This window comes from Macaca nemestrina, chromosome 1, assembly GCF_043159975.1.
Source record: "Macaca nemestrina isolate mMacNem1 chromosome 1, mMacNem.hap1, whole genome shotgun sequence".
In the NCBI taxonomy this organism is placed as follows: Eukaryota; Metazoa; Chordata; class Mammalia; order Primates; family Cercopithecidae; genus Macaca; species Macaca nemestrina.
The window spans coordinates 120,069,921-120,096,373 of record NC_092125.1 but is presented as its reverse complement, the minus strand read 5'-3'; the positions used below and the strand labels follow the sequence as shown (position 1 = coordinate 120,096,373).

The following is a 26,453-nucleotide window of genomic DNA, read 5'->3' as shown; positions in this document are numbered from 1 at the left end:
GACGTCTTTTCCATAACTTTTTTTGTCAAATGGTTGCAAGCCAAAAACTCAGTTGTTATAACAAGGAGTTCCATATGGTGTTGGGCAACTCAATGTATTGCTGGACAGCTCTCATCATAACTCTTGCTTCTTCCTGTGGTTCTTTGGAGCCTCACAGAATATATCTACCTCTCTTCCATATGACAACTCTTCACACACTGGTAGCTGCTAATTTGTGCCAATTAAGCTATCACCAGGTCTCATAATGATTTTTCAGATCAAATTGGGTAACGCATGAACATCCAAAAGTTAATGTTTAACTCTGGAAGGTAAGATTATGGTTATGTTTTTACTTTCTTGTTTATATGTAAATTCTAAGTTTCACAATAAATATTTACTTTAATAGTGAAAACATTTGGCGGGGCACAGTGGTTCACGCCTGTAATCCCAGCACTTTGGGAAGCCAAGGTGGGCGGATCACCAGGTCAGGGGTTCGAGACCAGCCTGGCCAACAAGGCAAAACTCCGTTTCTACTAAAAATATGAAAATTAGCCAAGCGTGGTGGTGGGTGCCTGTAGTCCCAGCTACTTGGGAGGCTGAGGCGGGAGAATCGCTTAAATCCAGGAGGCAGAGGTTGCAGTGGGCCGAGCTCATGCCACTGCACTCCAGCCTGGGCAACAAAGCAAGACTCTATCTCAAAATAATAATAAGAAGAAGATGAAGAACATTTTTATTGAGTTTATTCTAGATGCCAGTTCCTTTTAAAAAAGGAAACAAATAGATGGTTTGTTTTAATTACTCTATAATAACCCTGAGGTATAGGCACTGTAATTATCCCCATTGTACAGATGAGGAAACTGCGGCATAGAGGGATTAAGTAATTTTCCCAAGGCCACACAGCTAAGTGGCTGATATAATATTGGAACCCAGGTTTTCCTGATCTTTAAGTATTCCTCTTTTTTTTTTTTCTCTTTGAGACAAGGTCTCACTTCGTCCACCCAGGCCGGAGTGCAGTGGTGTGATCACTGCACACTGCAGCCTAGATCTCAAGTAGTCCTCCCACTTCAGCTTCCCAAGAAGATGGGACCACAGGCACGAGCTACCATACCCAGATAATTTTTTTTTTCTGTTTTAGAGATGGGGTCTCCCTATGTTGCCCAGGCTGCTATCAAACTCCTGGGCTCAAAGGATCCTCCCACTTCAGCCTCCCAAAGTGTTGGAGCCACCGTTCCTGGCCAGCCTCCCAAAGTGTTGGAGCCAGCTTCCTAAGGTGTGAGCCACCGTGCCTGGCTGACCATTCCTCTTATAAGAAAAACAATTTATTTTGGCAGCAACAAGCAGGGCGTTATTTGTTTTTAATGTGGTGTCCAGAAATTAATATAATATGCTAGATTTTATGTGAACAGCATAAAGCACACTGGGATTATTACATCCTTTGATTTGGTGACAGTATAATATATCAATGTTCCTAAGACTGCATTTGATTTTTCACCTGTAATACAAGATTACCGGCTCATATAGAGATTACAAAAAATCCTCTGGTTCTTTATTTTTTTTCTTTCTCCCTTGACTCTACCATCCCCCTTCCTCATCTGCTACCCCATGAGCTCTTCCCTCCACTCCCATAACCAATTTATCAATCTAGTTGTTAACATTTTTCTCTATGCTCATATAATCACACATAGACAAATACAAATGCACACATATTCAATGCAGATTTTTTTTGTCATTTAAAAAGTGACTACTTTTTGCCTCTTTTACTCAAAACATTTTTGTGTGTAAAATCCCTCTAAGTCAACTGGTAGAGTACAAATGCATTCCTTTTCATGGATGTTCCAAAATGTGAATGTACTGTAATTTTTACAACCATCACTCTATAGATGGACATCCATAGTATTTACAATTTGTGTGTGTGTGTTGCCACTTAAAATGTTGCAACAGATGTCCTTGTACATATGTCCTATAGTGTTTTTACTCCAATAGTTTTATTGAAACTAATGGTTTTTTTCAGAGGATAGATTCCCAGAACTGTAATTGCTGGATCAAAGGGTACATGTATTTTTATTTATTTTATTTTACTTTTTGAGACCAAGTCTTACTCACTCTATCGCCCAGGCTGGAGTGCAGTTCCACAATCTTGGCTCACTGCAACCTCTGCCTCCTGGGTTTAAGTGATTCTCCTGCCTGAGTAGCTGGGATTACAGGCATGTGCTATCACACCTGGCTAATTTTTGTATTTTTAGTAGAGACAGAGTTTCACCATGTTGGTCAGGCTGGTCTCAAACTCCTGACCTCAGGTGATCCTCCTTCCTTGGCCTCCCAAAGTGCTGAGATTACAGGCGTGAGCCACTGTGCCTGGCCAAAGGGTGTATGTATTTTTAAAATAATAGTTGTTGCCAGACTGCTTTCCAAAAAGGTTGTAACACTTCATATTTCAGTAGCAGCACATGAAAATACCCCTTGCCCCCCCTTCCCTATAGCAATAGGTGTTATAGTGTATTCAGTAGCCATTCTAATAAAAACTGTGAAATAAAATCAAAAGAAACTACTTCAACATAATAAAGACTATTTACCCCAAATGAAAAGCAACTATGATACTAACTGGCAAAATGTTAAAATTCTTTTATTCAAAATCAGGAACTACACATGAGTTTTTAGTTAAATAAATCTCCCAAGTCTATTTCACGCTTAACTTTAAAATTAACATATAAGGGGCCGGGCGCGGTGGCACAAGCCTGTAATCCCAGCACTTTGGGAGGCCGAAACGGGTGGATCACGAGGTCAGGAGATCGAGACCATCCTGGCGAACACGGTGAAACCGTGAAACCCCGTCTCTACTGAAAAATACAAAAAACTAGCCGAGCGAGGTGGCGGGCGCCTGTAGTCCCAGCTACTCGGGAGGCTGAGGCAGGAGAATGGCGTGAACCCAGGAGGCGGAGCTTGCAGTGAGCTGAGAGCGGCCACTGCACTCCAGCCTGGGCCACAGAGCGAGACTCTGTCTCAAAAAAATAAAAAATAATAATTATAATAGGCCAGGCACCCGTGGCTCACGCCTGTAATCCCAGCACTTTAGGAGGCCCAGGTGGGCAGATCACCTGAGGTCAGGAGTTCGAGACCAGCCTAGCCAATATGGTGAAACCTTGTCTCTACTAAAAATACAAAATTAGCCGGGCATGGTGGCACATGCCTGTAATCACAGCTACTTGGGAGGCTGAAGCAAGACGATCACTTGAACCTGGGAGGTGGAGGTTGCAGTGAGCTGAGATCACACCATGGCACTCCAGCCTGGGCAATAAGAGCAAAACTCCATCTAAAAAAAAAAATTAACATATACTACACATATAAAATGTGCACAAATCCTAAGTGCACACATCAGTGATCAATGAATTTTTGCACAGTAAACATATTTATATAACTACCACACAGGTCAAGAAAGTTATTACTAGCACTTCAGAAGCCTACCTCATGCCCCCTTCCTCCTTCCTATAGAGAACCAGTCCTGACTTTTAATACCACTGAATAGGTTTGCCTGGATTGGAAACATACATACATGTGGCATCATGTAATCTATACTCTTTTGTGTGTGTTTGGTTTATTTCAACATTATCTTCGTGAAGTTTCTTCACGTTTCTGATAGCAGTAGTTCACTCACTTTCATTGCTGAACAATAGTTCATCGCTTGAATAATATACCACAATTCATTGTCCATTCTGTTGTTGATGAACTTTCAGGTCCTTCTGAAGCTGAAACCCATCATCCAATATTTTAGCCATCAATACTCCCAGCTTTATGTCATCAGAAATTTGGATGGTCACAACATTTGTGATACAAATCATTGACTTTTAACTGTTTGACAGGACCAGACAGACTTGTATCAGCCAACTAGAGATCTCCCTTCTGGTTAACCTTAATACTAATAAATATTATTTGGACAAAATTCAGTTAGCTAAAACTAGCTATCTGTAGTATCATTCAATGTACCTTTCTGTATTTCAGAGGCCGAGATAGGAGAATCACTTGAAGCCAGGAGTTTGAGACCAGCCTGGACAACATAGTGAAACCTCATCTCCACAAAACAGGTGTTGTGATACATGACTGTAGTCTTAGCTACTTGGGAGGCTGTGGCAGGAGAATCACTTGAGCCCAGGAGTTTGAGGCTACAGTGAGCTATGATCATATCTCTACATTCCAGCCTGGGCAACAGAGCAAGATTGCATCTTTAAAAAAAAAAAACACACAGGCCAGACACAGTGACTCATGCCTGTAATCCCAGCACTTTGGGAGGCCAAGGCGGGCGGATCACAAGTTCAGGAGTTTGAGACCAGACTGGCCAATGTGGTGAAACCCTGTCTCTACTAAAAATACAAAAAAAAAATTAGCCGGTCTTGGTGGTGCATGGCTGTAATCCCAGCTACTCGGGAGGGTGAGGCAGAAGAACTGATTGAACTCGGGAGGCGGAGGTTGCAGTGAGCCAAGATCGTGCCACTGCACCCCAGCCTGGGTGACAGAGCGAGACCCCGTCTCAACCAACAAACAAACTTAAAAAACCATAAATATTTGTGGAGGTCTACTGTGTTCTAGGTACTGAGTGGGGTTACAGCTGTGGAAAAAACAGACCACACCCAGACTCTCATGAAATTTACATTCTAATTGATGAGATAGATGGAAATAAAAATTCAGATCATTTTATGAGGAAAGTGAAATGGAACAACACTAAATAGAATAATGAGGAGGAAAGCACACAACTTCAGAAGGCACTAGCCATGTGAAGACTGGGAGTATACCATTCCAGGCAAGGGGAACAGCCAAGCGCAAAGTCCTTGAGGAAGGGATGGACTTAAAGAAAAAAGGAGGGCAGTGTACCTAGAGCAAAATGTGAACAAAGGCAAGTAGAGGAAAGGTAGACAGAAACTAGATTATGTAAGGTCTTGAAATTCTTTTATTTACTCTCTTATTTTTTTAGAGATGGGGTCTCCCTCTGTCACCTGGGCTAGGGTACAGTGGCTATTCACAGGAGCAATCATAGCACACTGTGGCCCGGAACTCTGAAGCTCAAACAATCCTCACCCCTCAGCTTCCCAACAGCTGAGACTATAGACTCACACAACGTGCCTGGCAAGCCCTTTTATTCTAAATGCAGTGGTGAGATGGACAAGAGATGTACCATCCATATCCTTCTCTAAGGAAGGACTTGATGTCCAGATGTGAAGACTGTAGTCACCAAACAACTCTCTCAGGATCTGCCCCAGACACAGAGAGCCTCACTGCTTAAGGATATACCCTTCTTGGAGCAGACCACTTCTAGAGACTAAGTGAGCAGGGTTATATTAAGCCCCAGCTATTTTAACCGAAAAATTCTGACGGATAATACTCTTTTCAGAGCTCCTTGATAGGTTGGCCAAGGCTATTTTTGGTCTGCATCACTGATTTATTCCTCAGTCCAACTCAGATTTCTCTTTCTTCCTTGTCATAGATGTTAAACCTTAATAACATGTTGAATCCCAAACTCCACCTCTGCATCTGTGACAAACTCAACCTATGACAAATGGGAAGCCATTGAAGAATTTTTTTTTTTTTTTTTTTTGAGACAGTTTCATTCTTGTTGCCCAGGCTGGAGTGCAATGGCACGATCTTGGCTCACTGCAACCTCCGCCTCCCAGGTTCAAGCGATTCTCCTGCCTCAGCCTCCTTAGTAGCTTGGATTATAGGCATGTGCCACCATGCCCGGCTAATTTTGTATTTTTAGTAGAGACAGGGTTTCTCCATGTTGGTCAGGCTGGTCTCGAACTCCCGACCTCAGATGATCTGCCCGCCTTGGCCTCCCAAAGTGCTGGGATTACAGGCGTGAGACACCGCGCCTGGCTGCCATTGAAGGATTTTTAAGCAAGTAATTCAAATGGCCTGATTTACATTTTAGATCACTAGCTGCTGTATAGAGGATGGACTGTGGGAAGTAAAAGTGAAAACAAGACCAGTAGCAGTGGCCCAGGGGAGATGGTGGTGATTTGATCTAGGGAGGAGAAAGCAGGAAGTGGATTTGGGATATAATTGAGTTGTAGAAGTGATAACTGGTTCATCCCAACCATTTGATCAGTTACCTTGCAGAAAACAAATTTAGTGTGTTAAAGGAAACCAAAATATTTCTCTCTAAAATACTGGGGATTTTAGTTAAAGTTAAAAACTTAAAACACGTGGGCACACTGCCCTTCCTAACTCTGCCTTCATCAGCTCAGAAACGGCTCAGAGACAGCAGTGCTAGAGGATCCAGGAGCAGACTTTACTCTTCCCATTAATTTACCTTCCCACATTTTCCCGCCTTTTGGAAGCCTAAAGATACTCTTCTTTATTTCATCACTATGTAAGATTCATGGCTCTGGCCAAGTGCGGTGGCTCACACCTGTAATCCCAGCACTTTGGGAGGCCTAGGCGGGTGGATTGCTTGAGGCCAGGAGCTTGAAATCAGCCTGGCTAACATGGCGTTACCCTGTCTCTACTAAAAATACAAAAATCAGCCGGGCATGGTGGCACACGCCTGTAACCCCAGCTACTCGGGAGGCTGAGGCACAAGAATTGCTTGAACCCAGGAGGCGAGGTTGCAGTAAGCCGAGATCATGCCACTGTACTCCAGCCTGGGCGACAGAGCAAGACTCTGTCTCAAAAAAAAAAAAAAAGAAAAAAAAAATTCATGGCTCTTTGTTAAAATACTATTTAAACAAGGTCCCTAAGCCACTGCCTGGAGAGAGAAATACTTTTGAACTGAGGCCTCTCCCACTTGATGGGTACAGCATGTTAACAAACTTGTTTTTCTTTTGTTAATCTGACTCTTGTTTTCAAGTGTCTCAACTAAGAACCTAAAAAGGGTAAAAAAAGAAATGATGTTTTCTCTCCAACAGTGTGTTTTTATTTCTTTCATCTACTTGTCCAGTAATCATTTTAAAAAAGAAAATAGCATTAGTTACTGCCTATGTGATGTGGCCCCTGCTTATCTGCACTCTCCCTCCTGTTTACTGTTCCAGCCACCTCAGCTTTTTCTCTGTTCCTCTAGCATGGCAAGCTTATTCCTGCCTCATGACTCTTTCACATGGTGTTTTCAGATTTTCTCTGTAGCACTCCGCACGCATTGTCCACCTAAATTCTATTCATCCCTCAGGTAGCAGTTTAAATACTGTGTCCTCACAGAGGATTTCTCTAACACTGCCTCCTCTCTCCCAGTGAAGCTAGTTCCTGTGATTATGGGCTCACCTAAATCCCTGGGTTTTCTTTTTTGGCACTTATCACAAGCTGTAATTATACCATACGTTTTATTATTTGTCTTCCTCACCAGAGTTCCACAAGGGGCAGGAATGTGCCTGTTTTGTTTTATGCTTCATCCCTTGTGCCTTGCACAGTAACTATAACCCAGAAGTTGCACAACAAATATTTGCTGAATGAAAGAACTTGCCCGTAGTGGACCCATGTTAGTGCCTGGAGTCAATTTCTTTACATGCTCATAAAACATCTTTTGATAATCCATGCCAAAATGTTCTAGAGATTATTGAAAATTTTCCTACTAGTTTTCAGAATGTAATTTTTTTCCATATAGAGCACTTTTTTTTTTTTTTTTTAAAAAGACAGAGCCTCCACTGCATGTCTACTAAAAATACAACAAATCTCTCACGGAGTCTTGCTCTGTCGCCCAGGCTGGAGTGCAGTGTCATGATCTTGGCTCACTGCAACCTCTGCCTCCCAGGTTCAAGTGATTCTCCTGCCTCAGCCTCCCAAGTAGCTGGGACTACAGGCGCCCACCACCAGGCCTGGCAAATTTTTTGTAATTTTAGTAGAGACAGGGTTTCACCATTTTGGCCAGGCTGGTCTCGAACTCCTGACCTCGTGATCCGCCTGCCTTGACCTCCCAAAGTGCTGGGATTACAGGTGTGAGGCACCGCGCCCGGCCTGAGAACTTTTTTATAAATAAAGTTTGATTATTGTGTTGTATGGATATATATGTGTGTGTGTGTGTGTATATATATATATATATATTTTTTTTTTTTTTTTTTTTTTTTTTTTTGAGATAGAGTTTCGCTTTTGCCGCCGCCCAGGCTAGAGTACAGTGGCACGATCCCTTGGTTCAAGGGATTCTCCTCCCTCAGCCTCCGGAGTAGCTGTGATTACAGGTGCCCGCCACCACGCCCAGCTAATTTTCTAATTTTTAGTAGAGATGGGGTTTCGCCATGTTGGTCAGGCTGGTCTCAAATTCCTGACCTCAGGCGATCCACCGGGCTTGGCCTCCCAAAATGTTAGGATTACAGGCGTGAGCCACGCACACAGCCTATATGGATGTAATTTTAAGGTAATACCAAATATTTATAAAAACAACAAAACCCTGCTCTATTCCACAGTCTTACTCTCTAGATATGCAACTACTTAAGCTAAGCAGGTTTGGTCAATCTCTATCTTTAAAAGAAGTCCTTTTTCATATTTAAAAAATCAAAGACATTTCATCCTCTGACCCTTTCCCCACTGTCAATAATTTCAATAGTATTTCCATTTGTGGTTTGCAATCACATTGGCAATTTCTTTCAGTATCTCTTAGTATCGGGGACTAGAAATTTTACTTTTTAAAAATTTATTTCTTCATTTTTCTTTTTCTTTCTTTTTTTTTTTTTTTGGTAGAGATGGTGTCTCTCCATGTTACCCAGGCTGGTCTGAAACTCCTGGTCTCCCAAAATACTGGGATTATAGTATCGGGGACTAGAAATTTTACTTTTTAAAAATTTATTTCTTCATTTTTCTTTTTCTTTTTTTTTTTTTTTTTGGTAGAGATGGTGTCTCTCCATGTTACCCAGGCTGGTCTGAAACTCCTGGTCTCCCAAAATACTGGGATTATAGGCATGAGCCACCACACCCAGTTGAAATTTTAATTTTTTAAAAAGTAGGAGAATTTCTCTTATTATCTTACTTCAATGGTGTTCTCTTCTCTTCTCTTTTGTTTTCTTTTCTTTTTTGAAACAGGGTCTTCCCCTGTTGCCCAGGCTGGAGTGTAGTGGGACATTCATAGCCTCGGCCTCCTAGGCTCAAGGGATACTCTGCATCAGCCTCTTGAGACTACAGGTAAGTGCTTCCATGGTGAGACAGGGTTTCACCATGTTGGCCAGGCTGGTCTCGAATTCCTGAATTCAAGTAATCCACCGGCCTCGGCCTCCCAAAGTGCTGGGATTACAAGTGTGAGCCACCATGCTCGGCCTGATTTCCAGATTTTAAATGTGATACGTTTCCCCACAAGCCCCACGTTTTCCAGAAGAGCTAGCTTGACACAAACTAAATTTTGCTCATGGATGAAATGTAAAGAATTTATAATCAAGCGGCTTCCTCCCCTCCCTGATGCCCTGCCACTGATCCCTCATGAACATTACTTAGGAAGACCCTTTGCCCCAACTTGTTTTTTAAAAAGTGAAATAACAGAAAGTGAAGAGGTTTTCTGAGTATGTTAGCAACTCTCCACTGTTAAGCAGGTCTTCTCTAGGTTTACAGCAGAAATAGCTAAGGAGGCAGAGCTCACACCTACTTTGTCTGTCTTTCTGATACTGAACAAAACCTTTACTCAACTTTGCTGCTTTCTAATGATTCTGTCCTATTTCTACGGTTTTTTTTTTTTTTGGCAAACTCCTCTAGCAAATTATCTGCACAGTTATTGTCACCTCTTAATGTCAAATAACAAATAATTTGGTTTTAGTCTCTATTGAAATATAATTAAGGGCCATTATCTACTCCTGAATAGTCACATTAAAATGCCTCTTCTCAGTCTTTACTGAGAGTTCCCTATTGAGTTTGTTACTGCAAACCACTCTATTAAGGAATGGTTTTTCTTCTCTTTATAATTAAAGAAAATTACATGAACAGTATAGCAACATTAATACAGCTCTAGATAAAAGACAGAAAAAGGCCAGGCGCGGTGGCTCAAGCCTGTAATCCCAGCACTTTGGGAGGCCGAGACGGGCGGATCACGAGGTCAGGAGATTGAAACCATCCTGGCTAACACGGTGAAACCCCGTCTCTATTAAGAAATACAAAAAGCTAGCCGGGCGAGGTGGCGGGCGCCTGTAGTCCCAGCTACTCGGGAGGCTGAGGCCGGAGAATGGCGTGAACTCGGGAGGCGGAGCTTGCAGTGAGCTGAGATCCGGCCACTGCACTCCAGCCTGGGCGACAGAGCGAGACTCCGTCTCAAAAAAAAAAAAAAAAAAAAAAAATAAGACAGAAAAAGTCACCCACAATGTCACTACCCATCCAAAAGTAAACATTTTTTTAAAAGTTTTCGTTGTTGTTGTTGTTGTTTTTGAAACGGAGTTTCATTCTTGTTGCCCAGGCTGGAGTGCAGTGGCGCAATCTCTGCTCACCACAACCTGCGTCTCCCGGGTTCAAGCGATTCTCCTGCCTCAGCCTCCTGAATACCTGGGACTACAGGCATGCGCCAGCACGCCTGGCTAATTTTGTATTTTTAGTACAGACGGGGTTTCTCCATCTTGGTCTGGCTGGTCTCAAACTCCTGACCTCAGGTGATCCGCCCTCCTTGGCCTCCCAAAGTGCTGGGATTACAGGCATGAGCCACTGTGCCTGGCCAAAGTTATGTTTTTAGGACACTAGCAGCTGGGTGCAATGGCTCAGCCCGGCCAGCATGGTAAAACCCTGTCTCTACTTAAAATACAAAAACTTAGGCATGGTGGCGTGTACCTGTAATCCCAGCTACCCAGAAGACTGAGGCAGGAGAATTGCTTGAACCCGGGAAGCAGAGGTGGCAGTGAACCGTGATCGCACCACTGCACTCCAGCCTGGGTAACAGAGTGAGACTCCATCTCAAAAAAAAAAAAAAATTATTCACATTTCACCCATGAGCAAAATCTAGTTTGTGTTAAGCTAGCTCTTCTGGAAATGTGAGGCTGGTGGGGAGATGTATTATATTTAAAATCCTGAAATCAGTCTGAGCGTGGTGGCTCACACCCAGGTAGGTGGATCATCTGAGGTTAGGAGTTTGAGACCAGCCTGACTAACATGGTGAAACGCTGTCTCTATTAAAAATACAATATTAGACCGGACGTGGTGGCTCACGCCTGTAATCCAGCGCTTTGGGAAGCCAAGGCAGGTGGATCACCTGAGTTTGGGAGTTCGAGACCAGCCTGACCAACATGAAGAAACCTCATCTGTACTAAAAATACAAAAATCAGCCGGGCATGGTGGCACATGCCTGTCATCCTAGCTACTTGGAAAGCTGAGGCAGGAGAATCGCTTGAACCTGAGAGGCGCAGGTTGTGGTGAGCCGCGATCACGCCATTGCACTCTAGCCTGGGCAACAAGAGGGAAACTCCATTATCAAAATAAAAAGGCTGATGTAGTGGCACATGCCTGTAATCCCAGCTATTTGGGAGGCTGAGGTAGGAGAATCTCTTGAACCCAGAAGGCAGAGGTTGCAGTGAGCTGAGATCACGCCTTTCCACTCCAGCCTGGGCAACAAGAATGAGACTTCATCTCAAAATTAAATTAAATTAAATTAAATTAAATTAATAAAATAAGGGCGGGCGCGGTGGCTCATGCCTGTAATCCCAGCACTTTGGGAGGCCAAGGCGGGCACATCACCTGAGGTCGGAAGTTCGAGACCAGCCTGACCAATATGGAGAAACCCCGTCTCTACTAAAAATACAAAATTAGCCAGGCGTGGTGGTGCATGCCTATAATCCCAGCTACTAGGGAGGCTGAGGCAGGAGAATCACTTGAACCCGGGAGGTGGAGGTTGTGGTGAGCCGAGATCACACCATTGCACTCCAGCCTGGGCAGCAAGAGCAAAACTCCGTCTAAAAAAATTAATAAAATAAATAAATAAAATCCTGAAATCAGTTAAGCCTTAGTGAGGGTGTCTTAGGGCCTCCCCAGATGGGTGTATGTTTTGAGGAAGGAAGAAAGTAGAGAGAACAAAAATGACAAGGGGGCCAGGCACGGGGGCTCATGCCTGTAATCCTAGCATTTTGGGAGGCCGAGACGGGTGGATCACCTGAGGTCAGGAGTTCAAGACCATCCTGGCCAACGTGGTGAAACCCCGTCTCTACTAAAAATATAGAATTTAGCTGGGTATGGTGGCACCCACCTGTAATCCCAGCTACTTGGGAGGCTGAGGTATGAGGATTGCTTGAACCATGGAGGTGGAGGTTGCAGTGACCCGAGATTGCATCATTGCACTCCAGCCTGGGCAACAGAGCAAGACTCTGTCTCAAAAAAAAAGCAAGGGAAAATAATGATTAGGTTGATGAACAGAAAGGCCCTTAGGCAAAATTATGCTTTTCCTATGTAGTTCTGGAAGTAATGTCCTCCTCTTAGTTTAGCAGAAAGGATTGCCTCTTACTGGCAGAATTTCTTGCTAGGTAGAAAGGAAAGGTAGAACCAAGCCAGTGGAGATGTATTTTTACAAAGCACTGGATCTTCCCACACTTCTCAGATAACACTATGTAAAGAGTACCTTCTAATACATAGAACACTCTTTATTTAGGCCAAATCAAGGTTTCTGGATACTCTATAGTGGTCAGGCTGGGTAAACGGTTAGGGAGGGAAGGAAAGGGACTTTTCACATCATATCTGTTGTATCTTTTAAATTTTGTATTATGAACATGTGTCATTTATTGAAACAGTAAGTTGTTACTTTAAAGACTCAATTAAGGCTGAGTAGCAAAATTTAAGATTTAGTTCTTTGGTCAGCATAGCCTCCAGTATTTATTTCTTTTCTTATCCAACTTGTTCATCCGCTTTGTGATTTTGTACTGTGGAGTTTTAGTTTAGGGACCTCTCCCTCCAAGTGACATCCCCAAACAGAAGTTATCAAATCTAAGGTAAACAGATCAATTTATGCCTGACATTTCATTTTCTTCCATAAGCTCTGTTTCCCACCAGCAAACAAAACATCTTGTTAAAACAGAGACTGTCCACTTCAAGCTTCAGATGAGAATTACAGTCAGATTCCAGCCCTGCTATTTACAAGCTACGTGACGTTCTGCAGGGCATGCTACCGCTCTGGGATTGGGTTTCCTCATGTGGGACTGCAGAAGGTGCACTCAATTTACTAGATAGAGGTCAAAGGATGTACTTCAACTTCTGGCTCTGCCACTTTGTTGTTGTGCGACCTTGGACATGCTGCTTGGCCTGTAAGCTTCCGTTTCTGTAAAATAGGGATAACACTTCCTTCCAGGGAGGTTTTGAAAGTGGGATGAGGGATCTAAGATGCCTAGGACACATGAGTGCTTAAGCCATGTTAGTGTCTCCTCCTTCCTCTTCACCTGTTTCTTTCCGGGTTGTTTTTGTTTGTTTGCTTTTACTTTATAAAATAAGAACAGTGAACTACCTATTATGCAGATCTCCCGCCTTTCATAGTGCTTTCTAAACTGTGAAGCAGAAAGCAGAATGTGTGGTTGTTTGGGCACCAGGAGGACAAAGGGCCCCAGGCTTTGAATTTCTCTGACCTCTCTAAATTGTGTTTGAATTCCAGAGAAGAGCTCTGTTTTTCTAGGTGGGAATTAGGCAAGCTTTTCCTGGAGCTCACCCCAGTCAGCACCCTGAGGGCTGAGGGCTGAGGGCTTCCCTTCTGCAAGACTTCCCTGTCTTTGTGAGGCTTAGCATCACAAAGCCACCTGGAGAGTCGTGGGTAGGTATTGTTCTTCAGAGACACCTGGATGCTGCCTCACTCCCTGAGCGGGAGGGAAAGCTGCTCTGGCCTTTGAAATATTGTATTGAAAACTCACACACAGAAGCCAAAACTGACAAGGATGATAAGCCAATATAATAATAATGAACTATGCCTGTTCTTCACCTACTGTGCTCTGAGAGAGGTCAGAATGCCTTTAGGCCAGTACTTTGATTTTTTTTTTCTTTTTTCTTTTTTGAGATGAAGTTTCAAAAAAGCTCTGTCACCCAGGCTGGAGTGCAATGGCATGATTTCGGCTCACTGCAACCTCCACCTCCCAGGTTCAAGCGATTCTCCCACCTCAGCCTCCAGAGTAGCTGGGACTACAAGCACACGCCACCATGCCTGGCTAATTTTTTGTGTTTTTCATAGAGATGGGGTTTCACCTTGTTGGCCAGGCTGGTCTCGAACTCCTGACCTCAGGTGATGCACCTGGTCTTCCAGAGTGCTAGGATTACAGGCACGAACCACAGTGCCTGACTAGGTAGAAGTTTAGAAGAGTTCATTAAGACTCTGCCACTTGGTGGATTTGTAACCTGTATTAAACATTAACCCCCTCTGGGCCTGAGTTTCTCTATCTTAAGATGAGGAAAATTAGTGAAATAATACCTAACACACTTCTTAGCTCCAACTAACTTTGCTAAGCCAGATGCTTACAAATTGAAATTTTTTTATGTCAACCCTGTCTTATTGCTTGGACAAAGTGGGAGAGAAGAATGGTCTTAGTTTTTATACCGCAACCAGCATGTATCAGGCATTATATGAGGGACTTTATGTACACTAACCTATACACTGACTTCTATCACAGTATTGCTTTGTTAATTTGACAAATGATCTTCAAAAAGGGTGGGCACTTGTGCCAAGGGTACTATCACAAGGTTCTCTAATTTAAATCTTATCAAGGAAACAAGTAATCAAAAGACAGAAATGGGAGGCAGAATTGGTACATAATTTTAAAAAATTTGCATTGGTGTGATACTGTACTAGACACTGGAAATAAGGTAATCACAGTTAACCTACTAAACAGATATATTACTTGATAGCAATAGAGAGTACATAATATGTCTAAATCAAGTATCCTGTATAAATCACAGGTCTGCTATTTCTCAACACATTATTTGTTTCCTTCCTTCTCTACTTAAAAACGTTATACACATAATTCATAAATCATTCTCATTATAAAAGAGTCAACAACATAGAGCAAAGATTTAGGGGGCATTCTCTACTCAGCTTTCCTTTCAGCCCCCAGCCCCTTACCTCATTCTCCCACCACCCAATCCCCTTAACAAAGAACCACAATGATGTATATTCCAAGTCATTTTCAAGTTAAATTTGATTATTGCTATCCTTACGTTTTCCTTTAAGGAAAAATAAACTCTGGGCTGGGTCCAGTGGCTCACGCCTATAATCCCAACACTTTGGGAGGCCGAGGCGGCCAGATCACAAGGTCAAGAGATCAAGACCATCCTGGCCAACATAGTGAAGCCCCGTCTCTACTAAAAATACAAAAATTAGCTGGGCATGGTGGTGCATGCTGTAGTCCCAGTTACTCAGGAGGCTGACGCAGGAGAATTGCTTGAACCCAGGAGGGAAGTCAGGAGATCTTGACACTGCATTCCAGCCTGGCAACACAGCGAGACAACGTCTCAAAAAAAAAAAAAAAAAAAAGAAAAGAAAAACTCTGAAAAGGGTAAGGAAAAAGTGGGATTCAGTAACCTACAAAGCATTTTAGGCAGGACACTTTTCAAAATGCAGTTGGCAGAACTGGAAGTTGAACTGAGTGTGGTTTCCAGTACAGGGCATCTGGCTACCTTCACCTCAGTCAATACTGCTGATCCACTCTCTCTGGCTCTGGCTGGCCTGCCAGAGACAGCCAAACACAGGAGACATGACAAATTACTAGCATCTTTTGCTTCTTTGTTTTTTTTTTTTTTTTTTTTTTGTGGAGAACAGGGTCTTGCTGTATCACCCAGCTTGATCTTGAACTCCTGGGCTGAAGCTGTTCTCCTGCCTCTGACTACCTAAGTGCTGGGGTTACAGGTGTAAGCCACTGCACTCTACCTTTATTTTTATTCCATATATTCATCAGTCCCCTTGTGCCCTGATAATGGCTAGAAATAGGAGTTTCTCTTACACACAGTACCAGGGACATGCTTTCTCTCCTTCTCTTTCCTTTCTAAAGGACAATGTCAAGGACATGTCCAGGACAGGTCAGAGAATGTTATATCAGAAATACTGCTGCTATATTTACCCCCACTTGCCTTTCAAGCAAAGCAATTTATATAATTCAAAACAAAACAAAACAAAAAACAGCAGAGGCAAACTGTCCTGGGTATCTTCAGATACCCAGGATTTTAAAGCTGTGTATTTTACTTTGCAATAAATTTTTCTGGGGGCTAAAGATCCTTTTTCTCTTTGTTTTTACTTTTTAAAATTATCTGAGGAGAGAGTTAAAGAGATGTATCAGCTGGGTGCAGTGGCTCATGCCTGTAATCCCAGCATTTTGGGAGGCCAAGGCGGGCGGCAGGGGGGTGGGGATCACCTGAGGTCAGGAGTTCAAGACCAGCCTGGCCAACATGGTGAAACCGCATCTCTACAAAAATACAAAAATTAGCCAGGCATGATGGCGGGTGCCTGTAATCCCAGCTACTCAGGTGGCTGAGGTGGGAGAATCACTTGAACCCGGGAGGCAGAGGTTGCAGTGAGCCAAGATCGTGCCACTGCACTCCAGCCTGGGCAACAGAGCAAGACTCTGTCTCAAAAAAAAAAAAACAAAGGCCGGGCACTTTGGGAGGCCGAGGCGGGCGGATCACGAGGTCAGGAGATCGAGACCATCCTGGCTAACCTGGTGAAACCCCATCTCTACTAAAAATACAAAAAAATTAGCTGGGCATGGTGGCGGGCACCTGTAGTCCCAGCTACTTGGGAGGCTGAGGCAGGAGAATGGTGTGAACCCGGGAGGCAGAGCTTACAGTGAGCTGAGATCGAGCCACTGCACCCCAGCCTGGGTGACGGAGCGAGACTCCGTCTCAAAAAATAATAAGTTAAAACAAAACAAACAAAACTGTAACCCCAGTCAGCACATAAGAGTCCCAAATGTTAGATAGAGAATTAGGAGAGTGTTAGGGGAAGCTTTAAAGGAGAGAGTGGTATTTGAGACAGGAGGGGACAAGAAGACACTCCGGATAGAATAAAGAAAGGTAAAGAAGAACAAATGTTCAAGATGTGCTTAGGGAACAATGACTACACCAATCTGACACATATCAAGGAACAATGGGTGATAAGTTGGGCTCACATTTGGAGAGGCTAAAAAGTCTGTACTTAATTCCATAGATAATGGAGTGTCTGATATTTTCATTGAGAAATGACATGATTAAGTAGTGCTTTAGGGCAATTAATACGGCAGCTGCCCTGGTGGTGGGGACGGATTGGAGGGCTAAAAGCTCTAGGTGCTTCAATGAGGGTGATAGAGCATAACAAAGTCTTCCTACCTCTGCATCAAATGCTGCTCAAGGGAGAACTTCCCACCTAGCACTTACATATTCAATATTTATACTTAACCAATTACGTTTTTCGTTGGTCTTCTTTCTTTTCCAAGCCTGACTCGTGACTCCTGTAATATTAGTGAGCTGCCTGAGAATGGGCCCTTAATTGTTCTTTTCCTCTTCCTCCCTTTGTAACAGAGGCCCAAATTCCCTCCACACTGTGTCCAGCCTAGTGGTGAACCTCACTCAGGAGGAACAAACTGACACACAACTTCTGGGTGGGTCCAGCCTACACTTTCCTTCTGCTTTGGTTTCAGGCATTTTTGACAACATCTAAAACATCCAATTAATTCAGAGGGTTAAAAAAAGGGATTAATTGGCAGGAAGGTGGGGATGAAGAGGTGTGTCTGTGTCATAATGAAAGATAGATTTGAGTGATGGTCCTTTAAAAAAAATGTATGACATTCGTTGAGAAGTTATTGTATGTCAAGCATCTTGTAATTCAAATGTATTATCTCATTCATCTAGTTGACAAGCCTATGAGATAGTTTCTATTATTTTACAAATGAGAAAAGTGATGCAAAGAGAAGTTAAATAATTTGTTAATTATTCATAGCAAGTGACAGAGTCAAGATTTGAATTATGTCTCTTTGCTGTCAAAAGTTCATTATTTTGGCCAGGTGCGGTGACTCATGCCTATAATCTCAGCACTTTGGGAGGCGGAGGTGGGAAGATTACATGAGGTCGGGAGTTCGAGACCAGCCTGGCCAACATGGTGAAACCCCATCTCTGCTAAAAATACAAAAACTAGCTGGGCATGGTGGCATGTGCCTGTAGTCCCAGCTACTCGGGAGGATGAAGCAGGAGAATCGCTTGAACTCGGGAGGCAGATGTTGCAGTGAGCCAAGATCGAGCCACTGCACTCCAGCCTGGATGACAGAGTAAGACTCCGTCTCCAAAAAAAAAAAAAAAAAAAGTCCATTATTTTAACCACTGTAGACTACTGATACTACATTAGGGACCTAGATATCAAGGCCAGTGTATCTTCAATTCTTTAATCCATACCCTTGTGAGATGCAACAGTACTGTTGCCTGAGTGGTTGTTGAAGGAGTTTATTTTTTTGGTTTAAGACTTTGGGCCGGGCGCGGTGGCTCACGCCTGTAATCCCAGCACTTTGGGAGGCTGAGACGGGCGGATCACAAGGTCAGGAGATGGAGACCATCCTGGCGAACCCGGTGAAACCCCGTCCCTACTAAAAAATACAAAAAACTAGCCGGGTGAGGTGGCAGGCGCCTGTAGTCCCAGCTACTCGGGAGGCTGAGGCAGGAGAATGGCGTAAACCCGGGAGGTGGAGCTTGCAGTGAGCTGAGATCCGGCCACTGCACTCCAGCCTGGGTGACAGAGCGAGACCCCGTCTCAAAAAAAAAAAAAAAAAAAAAAAGACTTTGTTGCCAGAGATTAAATTGCAGATCCCTAACCTTCTCAATACTAAGTAGCTTCTAGGAGTGGATCTCAAAGCTTCGAAAGATTTTAGCCTGCCAGACAAATATCATTAATTAATTAATCCTTTTTCCCTTAAGACAGCCAGGTCTTCCACACTACCTTGATGGGTTTCTGTACAAAAAAAAAAAAAAACCAAAGGAATTTGGGTAGCATAAATATAATTAATCATTTCTATTAGGCTTCTTTCAAAAGGAGAAAACAACTCTGACACCTTCATTAACACCTCCATGGAGCCTCCAGGATAGTGGTACTAGGTCAGGACTCACATTAGAAATCCCTGTTCTGGGGACGGGCGCGGTGGCTCAAGCCTGTAATCCCAGCACTTTGGGAGGCCGAGACGGGCGGATCATGAGGTCAGGAGATCGAGACTATCCTGGCTAACACGGTGAAACCCCGTCTCTACTAAAAAAATACAAAAAACTAGCTGGGCGAGGTGGCGGGCGCCTGTAGTCCCAGCTATTTGGGAGGCTGAGGCAGGAGAATGGCGTGAACTCGGGAGGCGGAGCTTGCAGTGAGCTGAGATCTGGCCACTGCACTCCAAGCCTGGGCAACAGAGCGAGACTCCGTCTCAAAAAAAAGAAAAAAAGAAATCCCTGTTCTGACCTTTTCTGTTAGAATGCTTGACTGCCTGGTATTTTCCTATTAATACTAGGATTTTTTTTTTCTTTTTTTGAGACAGAGTTTTGTTCTTGTCACCCAGGCTGGAGTGCAATGGTGTGATCTTGGCTCACTGCAACCTCTGCCTCGTGGGTTCAAGTGATTCTCCTGCCTCAGCCTCCCAAGTAACTGGCATTACAGGCACCTGCCGCCATGCCCAGCCAATTTTTTGTATTTTTAGTAGAGATGGGGTTTCACCATGTTGGCCAGGCTGGTCTGAAACCCCTGACCTCAGGTGATCCACCCACCTCAGCCTCTCAAGGTGCTGGGATTACAGGTGTGAACAACCACGCCCGTCCTCTTTTTTTTTTTTTTAACATATTCTATCTCATATGTAACAATCCAAGAAATATTAATAGCTATGAACTAGAATATGTTTAAAAAAACACTTCGGCTGGTAGCTCATGCCTGTAATCCCAGAACTTTGGGAGGCCGAGGTGGGCGGATCATGAGATCAGGAGTTCCAGACAAGCATGGCCATCCATGAACCCCGTTTCTACTAAAATACAAAAATTAACTGGGCATGACATTGGGTGCCTGTACTCCCAGCTACTTGGGAGGCTGAGATGAGAGAATCACTTGAACCTGGGAGATGGTGGCTGCAGTGAGCTGAGATCGCACCATTGGACTCCAGCCTGGGCGACAAAGCGAGACTCTGTCTCAACAAAAAAAAAAAAAAAAAAAAAGAAAAAGAAAAAAAAAAAGAAAGAAAAGGAAAGAAAAGAAAAGCAAATACAGGCTGGGCATGGTAGCTCATGCCTTTGGGAGGCTGAGGCAGGTGGATCACCTGAGTTCGGGAGTTGGAGACCAGCCTGGCCAACATAATGAAATCCCATTTCTACTAAAAATACAAAAATTAGCTGGGCGGCCGGGCGCGGTGGCTCAAGCCTGTAGTCCCAGCACTTTGGGAGGCCGAGACGGGCGGATCACGAGGTCAGGAGATCGAGACCATCCTGGCTAACACGGTGAAACCCCGTCTCTACTAAAAAATACAAAAAAAAAAAAAACTAGCCGGGCGAGGTGGCGGGCGCCTGAAGTCCCAGCTACTTGGGAGGCTGAGGCAGGAGAATGGCGTGAACCCGGGAGGCGGAGCTTGCAGTGAGCTGAGATCTGGCCACAGCACTCCAGCCTGGGTGACAGAGCCAGACTCCCTCTCAAAAAAAAAAAAAAAAAAAAAAAATTAGCTGGGCGTGGTGGCGTGCACCTATAATCTCAGCTACTCGGGAGGCTGATGCAGGAGAATCACTTGAACCCAGGAGGCAGAGGTTGCAGTGACTGGTGATCATGCCACTGCACTCCAGCCTCGGTGACTGAAGGAGACTCCCTCTCAAAAAAAAAAAAAAAAAAAGGATTTAATAAACAAATGAGAAGTGATAGGAGATTTTAGCAGATAATTCTGTTCTGCTATGGTGGAGCCCAGCCTTAGGACATGAGACACTACTCTATAAGCCTAGGACCCTGACTCTGGCTGTGGATGCTTCTGAACAGTGCTAAGTGGAAGCCCATGAAAGGACAGACTGTACTCAAGGCCTGTGGAAGAAAAGATGTTACAAGCCATCCCTCCAGTTTCCTGGACAAGCTCTGAGTCCCTGCCCAGAAACCAAAAGGTAAGTAAGTGTAAGTGGGCCAAATGCAAGGATTCCAGGTTTTCAGTCTTTACCACTGACCAACAAAATTACCTTTTTTTTTTTTTTTTGAGACGGAGTCTCACTCTGTCACCCAGGCTGGAGTGCAGTGGCGCGATCTTGGCGCAATCTCGGCTCACTGCAACCTCTGCCTCCCAGGTTCAAGCAATCTTGTGCCTCAGCCTCTGGAGTAGCTGGGATTAACAGGCGTCTGCCATCACGCCCGGTTAATTTTTGTATTTTTAGTAGAAACGGGGTTCTTTTCTTTTTTTGAAGTGGAGTCCAGCTCTGTCACCAGGTTGGAGTGCAGTGGTACAATCTTGGATCACTGCAACCTCTGCCTCCCTGGTTCAAGCGATTCTCTTGCCCCAGCCTCCTGAGTAACTGGGACTACATGACGCCCAGATAATTTTTATATTTTTAGTAGAGACGGGGTTTCACCATGTTGGCCAGGATCTCATGACCTCGTGATCCACCCACCTCAGCCTCCCAAAGTGCTGGGATTACAGGTGTGAGCCACTGTGCCTGGATAAAACCACCTTTGACATCTGGCCTGACCTCTCTGTTTCTTCTTCTTCCTTTTTTGTTAAATGAGTACTCAAATCAACAATAATAGGGCCAGGCGTGGTGGCTCATGCCTGTAATCCCAGCACTCTGGGAGGCCGAGGCGGGCAGATCACCTGAGGTCAGGAGTTCGAGATCAGCCTGGCCAACATGGTGAAACCTCATCTTTACTAAAAATACAAAAATTAGCTGGGCATGGTGGCACATGCCTGTAATTCCAGGTACTCGGGAGGCTAAGTCAGGAGAATCGCTTGAACCTAGAAGGCAGAGGCTGCAGTGAGCCAAGATTGCGCCTCTGCACTCCAGCCTGGGTGACAGAGCAAGACCCTGTCTCAAAAAAAAAAAAAAAAAAAAAAAAGACAAAATGAAACAATAATAGCTTCCATAGCCAGGCACTTTTTAAGAAAATTTACATAAATTTAAAAAGTAGTATTAGTAAAAAAAGAATATTTTAATTTATAAAACATTATTCTCGGCCGGGCGCGGTGGTGGCTCAAGCCTGTAATCCCAGCACTTTGGGAGGCCGAGACGGGCGGATCACGAGGTCAGGAGATCGAGACCATCCTGGCTAACCCGGTGAAACCCCATCTCTACTAAAAAAATACAAAAACTAGCCGGGCGAGGTGGTGGGTGCCTGTAGTCCCAGCTACTTGGGAGGCTGAGGCAGGAGAATGGCGTAAACCCAGGAGGCGGAGCTTGCAGTGAGCTGAGATCCGGCCACTGCACTCCAGCCTGGGCAGCAGAGCCAGACTCCGTCTCAATAAAAAAAAAAAAAATTATTTTATAAATCATTTTATAAATTAGAAACTGAGGCCAGGTGCGGTGGCTTATGCTTGTAATCCCAACACCTTGGGAGGCTGAGGTGGGTGGATCACAAGGTCAGGAGTTCAAGACCAGCCTGACTAAACTATTTTTAGTTTCTACTAAAAATACAAAAACTAGCTGGGTGTGATATCACGCGCACCTGTAGTCCCAGCTATTCGGAAAAAGAAAAAGAAAAAGGAGAAAAAGAAAAGAAAACTGAGGCACAGAGAGATTCAATACCTTGCCCAAGAATGCCCACGTATTCATGTACAAGACTGAGTCAGGCTGTGTGACTCCAAGGTGAGTAACCTATGCCAGTTACTGGGCATGGGCTGGAAGGGTTTGTAAAGGAAGCTGAAGACCATTCTCACCCTGCCCTGGGGGAATCATGGAATGGTGCTGAATAGAAAAGGCAAATTTAGGCTGTTCTAGGTTTCCCCTTCCAGAAATGACGTTGGCCTAAAACCATAGTCTTCAAATGTTTTTGCTCTTATATTTTATAAGAGATTTGAAAAACCACGTACCCCCTTGTATGTTTTAAAGCTAGCAACTAACATCTTTCATTGTAAGTTTAAAGAGTTGTAAGAGAATTACTGGCTTTTTGTGATTAATATAATAAAACTATGAAAGCACCCTGTTTTGTTTTGTTTTTTTGGAGAAGGAGTCTCACTCTGTTGCCCAGGCTGGAGTGCAATGGCATGATCTCAGCTCACTGCAACCTCCACCTCCCGGGTTCAAGCGATTCTCCTGCCTCAGTTTCCCAGCTAATTTTTGTATTTTTAGTAGAGACGGGGTTTCACCCGGCTGGCCAGGCTGGTCTTGAATTCCTGACCTCAGGCGATCTGCCCGCCTGGACCTCCCAAAGAGCTGGGATTACAGGCGTGAGTCACTGAGCCCAGCCGAAAGCACCCTTTTAAAGGAATTTACAGGAATATAAATATAGTATTTCGATATTACCATCAATTTAGAAAATTCATGACCACACTCTTTTTTTTTTTTTTTTTTTGAGACGGAGTCTCGCTCTGTCGCCCAGGCTGGAGTGCAGTGGCCGGATCTCAGCTCACTGCAAGCTCCGCCTCCCGGGTTTACGCCATTCTCCTGCCTCAGCCTCCCGAGTAGCTGGGACTACAGGCGCCCGCCACCTCGCCCGGCTAGTGTTTTGTATTTTTTAGTAGAGACGGGGTTTCACGGTTTCACCGTGTTAGCCAGGATGGTCTCGATCTCCTGACCTCGTGATCCACCCGTCTCGGCCTCCCAAAGTGCTGGGATTACAGGCTTGAGCCACCGCGCCCGGCCTCTTTTTTGTTTTTTTTTTTTTAATTTTTATCTTTTTTTTTTTTTTTTTGAGACGAAGTCTTGCTCTGTTGCCCAGGCTGGAGTGCAATGGCACAATCTCGGCTCACCGCAACCTCCGCCTCCCAGGTTCAAGCGATTCTCCTGTCTCAGCTTCCTGAGTAGCTAGGATTACAGGCATGCGCCACCACGCCCGGCTAATTTTGTATTTTTAGTAGAGACGAGGTTTCTCCACGTTGATCAGGCTGGTCTCGAACTTCTGATCTCAGGTGATCCACCCGCCTCGGCCTCCCAAAGTGCTGGGATTACCGGCGTGAACCACCACGCCCGGCCAATTTTTATCTTTATTTATATTTTTTGAGACAAGGTCTTGCTCTGTTGTCCAGGCTAGAGAGTGGCACATCACAGCTCACTGCAACTTCTGGGCATCCTCCCGCCTCTCATGACTACACTCTTTAACTTTACATTATTTCTTTTTTTTTTTGGAAATCATATTTTGAATCCATTTCTATGTAATCTTGTACTAATATAATTCAGTGATTAAAAACATTTTATGGGCCGGGCGCGGTGGCTCAAGCCTGTAATCCCAGCACTTTGGGAGGCCGAGGCGGGTGGATCACGAGGTCAGGAGATCGAGACTATCCTGGCTAACATGGTGAAACCCCGTCTCTACTAAAAATACAAAAAACTAGCTGGGCGTGGTGGCGGGTGCCTGTAGTCTCAGCTACTTGGGAGGCTGAGGCGGGAGAATGGCGTGAACCCGGGAGGCGGAGCTTGCAGTGAGCCGAGATCACGCCACTGCACTCCAGCCTGGGAGACACAGCGAGACTCCGTCTCAAAAAAAAAAAACAAAAAAAAAACATTTTATGGCCAGGCACAGTGACTCATGCCTGTAATCCCAACACTTTGAGAGGCTGAGGCAGGCAAACCACCTGAGGTCAGGAGTTCGAGACCAACCTGACCAACATGGAGAAACCCCATCTCTACTAAAAATACAAAATTAGCCGGGCTTGGTGGCGCATGCCTGTAATCCCAGCTACTCAGGAGGCTGAGACAGGAGAATGGCTTGAACCTGGGAGATGGAGGTTGTGGTAAGCGAAGATCACAGCTCTGCACTCCAGCCTGGGCAACAACAGTGAAACTCCGTCTAAAAAAAAAATTTTTTTATTGATTCCCTCTTAAATATATTTTTCTGCAACAAAAATATATAAATTGAAATTGATTTTTTTAAATCTCCAGTGGCCATAAAGCTCAAATTGTTTTAAAAAATTGGACAGGTGCAGTAGCTCACACCTATAATCCTAGCACTTTGGGAGGCCGAGGCAGGCGAATCAGGAGGTCAGGGGTTTGAGACCAGCATGACCAACATGGTGAAACCCCATCTTTACTAAAAAATACAAAAATTAGCCGGGTGTGGTGGCGCACATCTGTAGTCCCAGCTACTCGGGAGGCTTGAACCTGGGAGGTGGAGGTTGCAGTGAGCCGAGATTGCACCATTGCAATCTTTTCAAAAAAAGAAAAATTACTGTAACTAGTAGTATTTATCAAAACAACAGATATTACCAGTTTTTATATTAGTAAATAATGTTTTTTCTTTCTTTTTTGTTTTTTTGAGACAGAATCTTGCTCTGTTGCCCAGGCTGGAGTGCAGTGGCATAATCCCGGCTCACTGCAACCTCTGCCTCCTGGGTTCAAGTGATTCTCCTGCCTCAGCCTCACGAGTAGCTGGGACTACAGGCATGCATTACCACACCAGGCTAATTTTTGTGTTTTTAGTGGAGACGGGGTTTCAGCGTGTTGTGCAGGATGGTTTGGACCTCTTGACTTCGTGATCCGCCCACCTCAGCCTCCCAAAGGGCTGGGATTACAGGCATGAGCCACTGTGCCCAGCCCAGTGTTTTCTTTTTTTTTTTTTTTTTTTTTTTTTTTTGAGACGGAGTCTCGCTCTGTCGCCCAGGCTGGAGTGCAGTGGCCAGATCTCAGCTCACTGCAAGCTCCGCCTCCCAGGTTCACGCCATTCTCCTGCCTCAGCCTCCCGAGTAGTTGGGACTACAGGCGCCCGCCACCGCGCCCGGCTAGTTTTCTGTATTTTTTAGTAGAGATGGGGTTTCACTGTGTTAGCCAGGATGGTCTCGATCTCCTGACCTCGTGATCCGCCCGTCTCGGCCTCCCAAAGTGCTGGGATTACAGGCTTGAGCCACCGCGCCCAGCCCAGTGTTTTCTTAAGAGGTAAAATTTTATTGGAAATTTGTCTCTTAAGGAGATAAAAGTGGGGAGGTTCTTAATGATTCCTTGATTAAAATAATTGTCCATGGCCAAGCACGGTGGCTAATGCCTGTAATCCCAGCACTTTGGAAGGCCAAGGCAAGAGGATCCCCTGAACCCAGAGGTTTGAGACCAGCCTGCGCAACATAGTGAGACCCTGTTTCTACAAAAACAACAACAGCAACAACAACAAAAAGAAATTAGCTGGGCATGGTGGCATGCACCTGTGGTCCCAGCTACTCAGGAAGCTAAGGTGAGAGGATCACTTGAGTCTGGAAGGTCAAGACTACAGTGAGCCACGTTTGTGCCACTGTGCATCAGCATGGGCAACAGAGTAAGACCCTGTCTCTAAAAAAAAAAAAAAAAAAAAAAAAAAATTGGTTGGGCACGGTGGCTCATGCCTGTAGCCCCAGAACATTGAGAGGCCGAGGTGGGTGGATCACGAGGTCAAGAGTTCGAGACCAGCCTGGCCAACATGGTGAAACCCCATCTCTACTAAAAATACAAAAATTAGCCGGGTGTGGTGGCACGTGCCTGTAATCCCAGCTACTCGAGAGGCTGAGGCAGGAGAATTGCTTGAG

The 26,453-nt window shown here is 44.5% G+C and overlaps 1 protein-coding gene across 4 annotated transcripts in view; it reads left to right on the top strand.

The window, feature by feature from the left end:
* LOC105479319 (leucine rich repeats and immunoglobulin like domains 2) overlaps positions 1 to 26,453 on the top strand; it is a 196,628-nt gene that overhangs the window by 67,002 nt on the left and 103,173 nt on the right. The window contains exons 4-6 of one of the 4 annotated variants that reach the window (XM_071091905.1): positions 3,976 to 4,058; positions 8,971 to 9,069; positions 20,810 to 20,928. The gene's annotated coding sequence lies outside the window, so the exon portion shown is untranslated. Of the gene's footprint in view, positions 1 to 3,975; positions 4,059 to 8,970; positions 9,070 to 18,504; positions 20,929 to 26,453 lie in introns of those variants that run through there. The other 3 variants (XM_071091851.1, XM_071091943.1, XM_071091808.1) reach the window with 3 other exon arrangements.